We start from the raw sequence: 5,090 nt of genomic DNA, 5'->3' as shown, positions 1-5,090 counted from the left end.
TTGCACAGCAAAGGGAAACATAAACAAGATGGAAAGACAACCCTCAGAATGGGAGAAAATATTTGCAAATGAAGCAACTGACAAAGGACTAATCTCCAAAATATACAAGCAGCTCATGCAGCTCAGTATCAAAATACAAACCCAATCCAAAAATGGGTAGATGACCTAAATAGACATTTCTCCAAAGAAGGTGTACAGATTGCCAACAAACACATGAAAAGATGCTCAACATCACTGATCATTAGAGAAATGCAAATCAAGACTGCAATGAAGTATCACCTCACACTGGTCAGAATGGCCATCATCAAAAAATCTACAAACAATAAATGCTGAAGAGGGTGTGGAGAAAAGGGAACCCTCTTGCACTCTTGATGGGAATGTAAATTGTTACAGCCACTGTGGAGAACAGTACAGAGGTTTCTTAAAAATCTAAAAATAGAACTACCATATGACCCAGCAATCTCACTGCTGGGCATATACCCTGAGAAAACCATAATTCAAAAGAGACATGTTCCACAATGTTCACTGCAGCCCTATTTACAATAACCAGGACATGGAAGCAACCTAAGTGTCCATCGACAGATGAATGGATAAAGAAGATGTGGCACATATATACAATGGATTATTACTCAACCATAAAAAGAAACGAAATTGAGTTATTTGTAGTGAGGTGGATGGACCTAGAGTCTCTCCTACAGAGTGAAGTAAGTCAGAAAGAGAAAAACAAAAACCGTATGCTAACACATATATGTGGAATCTAAAAAAAAAAAAACGGTTCTGATGAACCTAAGGCAGGAATAAAGAAACAGATGTAGAGAATGGACTTGAGGACACAAGGAGGGGGAAGGGAAATTTGAGGTGAAGTGAGATAGTAGCATTGACATATATACACTACCAAATGTAAGATAGATAGCTTGTGGGAAGCAGCTTCATGGCACAGGAGGATCAGCTGTGTTCTTTTCGACCACCTAGAGGGGTGGGATAGGGAGGGTGGGAGGGAAATGCACAAGGGAGGGGATATAGGTATATACATATGCATATAGCTGATTCACTTTGTTATGGAGCAGAAACTAACACACCATTGTAAAGCAATTATACTCCAATAAAGATGTTAAAAATTAATACCAAAAAATATATACATATATATGAGCTATCAAGCCATAAAAAGACATGGAGGAATCTTAAATTCATATTACTAAGTGAAAGAAGCCAATCTGAAAAGACTGTTTGATTCAAACTATATGACCTTCTGGAAAAGACAAAACAGTGGAGACAATAAAAACATCAGTGGTTGTCAGGAGATGAGGGGAGAGGAGAGGGAGGTGAGAAGGATGACTAGACAGTGCACAGAGAATTTTTAGGGCAGTAAAAGTATTCTGTATGATACTATAATGGTGGATACAAGCCATTACACATTTATCCAAACCAGTAGTATGTACAACACCAAGAGTGAACCCTAATATAAACTATGGACTTTAGGTTACTTATGATGTGTCAATATAATTTCACCAATTATTACAAATATACCACTCTGGTGGGAGATACTGTTAACAGGGAAGCTCTGCATGTGTTGGGGTAGGGTATATATGGGAAATCTCTGTACCTTCCTTTCAATTTTGCCGTGAACCTAAAACTGCTCTAAGAAAAAATCTTTAAAAAATTAGATTGATATATATCCTTACACCTAAATATTTTAATATGTGAAAAAGGAGATATTTTATTCATGTGTTACATGCATATTTAAATCTTTTGTTTACATTTTTAAAGATGGAAAAGCTTGTAATGTGATGTTGTGCGGGAAAAAAAGTAGAGAACTCAATTTTAGGTACATTACAATGCCAATTGTGTAGAAAAACACGTAGAAGGACTCAACCCAAAATGTTAGTAACTGTTTGCTTCTAAGTGGGAGAATTATGGCTTATTTTCCTTCTTTATTCTTTGTACCTTGCTTACTTTGTACTTTTCAATTTTTTTTAAACCATAAGCATATATTGTAACAATAACAATTTAAAAAGCACCTTCTTTCACCCCCCAAAAAACCCCAGGCTACAATATATATGAATATCTAGATCAACTCATTAAACCTGATTTTGATGCATTAGAGATGCATGACTGAGCAAAAGGATAAAACACATTAAGGTGATAAATGTTATTTTTTAATAAAAAGATTATCATAGAATTATCTCATTTGTGAGTCTAGTTTCAAGTCAAAATTGCATAAAACACCAACACATTTAATTTCTAATCTGTCATAACCAAAGAATTTGTAGTGATATAAATAAAAATAAGTAAATACTATAAAATTCTGGTCATCTTTCAGATTTTTTTTTCAAAGAGAAAGAGGTGGGAAAGGACGCCTCAGTTTTTAACACATTACATCATTTTGCTCTAAATATAGAATACACCAGTGGGAAATGCATATAGCATCAGCATGGAAGATAATAGTAGCACAGATCCAACAACTCTTGGAAGTGAGAGGCCGGTGGGGCGGGGGGAGAGAAAGAGAAAGTTAGGAAATTAGGAGGCTCCTGGAGGAAGAGGAGGGGCATGCAGAGTTTGTCTCGTCTAGTGTTTTCCAAATGACCAGTGACTACCACATAAGGTTGTTGTGAAAGCTTCACGAATTAATTCATATCACATGCTTACTGTAGTAGGCACTCAATAAGAATTAGCTATTATTACTATTGATGCTTATATTTCCCACTGTGAACTAATGCATTAGCATTCTTGTAGATATGTTAGTCTTTCGTGATTTTGGTTAGTGTGCATATGTGCCCTAGAGCCCAATCTAACTTGGATATTCTAATACACTGAATTTCCAAGTCTATAAAACTAGAGACAACGACAACAACAAATAAACGAAAGACAAGACACTGGACACATTGATTTTCCACTGGATTGCCACCTTATGCAGATAAAAATCTTTTAAAATGAGAAATAAAAAATTAGCAAATACAAAATTTATACTCCTTGACTCTCAAATTTAATGCCAAACAACTTAATGATAAGAATTTAATTCTGGGGCTTCCCTGGTGGCGCAGTGGTTGGGAGTCCGCCTGCCAATGCAGGGAACACGGGTTTGAGCCCTGGTCCAGGAAGATCCCACATGCCACGGAACAACAAAGCCCGTGAGCCACAACTACTGAGCCCACATGCCACAACTACTGAAGCCCACATGCATAGAGCCCATGCTCTGCAACAAGAGAAGGCACAGCAATAAGAAGCCCATGCACCGCGACAAAGAGTAGCCCCCGCTCCCTGCAACTAGAGAAAGTCTGTGTGCAGCTACAAAGACCCAACACAGCCAAAAATAAATAAATAAATAAATAAATAAATTTATTTTAAAAAAAGAATTTGATTCTGAAGTTGACCAAATACATTGCAACAGTTTAGTAAATCTTTAGAAGTATAGTGATGTCTGTTTCATATTTTGAGTAGATATTGAATTTCATTCACATGTATGATATTGAAAAAAGTCTTTGAAATCAGTGATTATTACTTTAGTCATTTAATGACCTAACAGTTAAGAAAGAGAAAATCATCTCCCCACATCTGGGAGATGGCCTGGCACTCACAATTAGGCCATGGTGTTCTCCTCTTGAACATAAAAAATTTCACAGAATAGTAATATCATATAAAGCCATGATGGATCAAGACAAAAATAAGACCTCCCCATAATCACATCTGAATATAGAGAAAACATGAAATTGTCCAAGCCTCAAAAATACCAAACACCTCCCTGTCTGGCTGACATGAGTGTTGCCTCTATTAATTAAAGCTTTAGTGTGGGTCTGGTCTTCCCTTCTCCTACATAAGTTTGTTAAGATACCTAATCATAGAATTACGCCCCCTTCCCAACAGTCTCCAATCCAGAGAAAATCCCTGCGTCCTCAAACACCCCCCCAACATCACCTAACACGAGCCCAAATCCTCTAAGTTTTTTCTAACATCCCTTTTCTGTGACCTGCTATAGTTCCCTGTGGTGTTGCCTCTCCCTTACTTACAATGAGTAATCAACACAACTCTAAGTGTATTCCTGGTGGATTTTGGCCGAAGGGCATTGACATAATTATATTTGAAATATATTTAACAATTTCGAAAAAGTGGTTCACTCTGGCCTTGACAAAACAGGCAAAAAAGTTACATTCTGGAGCACAGATTTCAACTTTTAGTCCCTGAATGGGAATAAAACAGTAATCCAATGACAACTCAAATAGGCCTTTCTTCCAAGTTATTTCACGTAAACTTTAACAGCAAACTGTTAATCTCTGATGGCAAGTTCGTGAAGAAGCAATATTCCAAAAGAGAGCTAAAGCAGTTATTATCCATTGATTACAGTCATTAGCTTTATATGCAAAAATACTCATAACAAGAGCTAACTCATTGTGCCTTTTTACAAAGTCCTGATTGTGAACAATTTTGGTCTTTAGCTGTGAGCCAAATTTATGTCTCAGTAATTCTTCTTGGTGTTAAAATAGTTGTTGATTAAATAAGAGAATTCAACGAAGCACTATTATTTAGTATTGGTTCCTATAAGAGCTTTTTTTGATGCTCTTGTAATGTCCACAATGCAATCACTGAAGATCCTTGGAAAGAGTAACAGACTGTGATCTTATACATTCAACACTCCAAATATCAAAAAGTACAAATAACCAGGTTTTGGGGGGTCGGAGGGGTTGGGGTCAGTAAACAAGATAAGATATGCCAATTATTTTATTGGCTTCCTGGTAGTCATATCTAGAACAAATTTATTTAAAATATTTTATTTTATTTTATTTTATTGACGTATAGTTGATTTATAATGTCGTTAATTTCTACTGTACAGCAAAGTGATTCAGTTATACATATATATGCATTCTTCTTCATATTCTTTTCCATTATGGTTTATCATAGGATATTGAATATAGTTCCCTGTGTTATACAGTAGGACCTTGTTGTTTATGCATTCTATATATAATAGTTTGCATCTGCTAATCCCACACTCCCAATCCATCCCTCCCCCACCCCCTCTTCCCCTTAGCAACCACATGTCTGTATGAGTCTGTTTCTGTTTTATAGATAAGTTCATTTGTGTCATATTTTAGATTCCA

The sequence above is a fragment of the Physeter macrocephalus genome, chromosome 8 (assembly GCF_002837175.3).
Source record: "Physeter macrocephalus isolate SW-GA chromosome 8, ASM283717v5, whole genome shotgun sequence".
NCBI lineage: Eukaryota > Metazoa > Chordata > Mammalia > Artiodactyla > Physeteridae > Physeter > Physeter macrocephalus.
Note: the sequence above shows the minus strand (reverse complement) of the source record.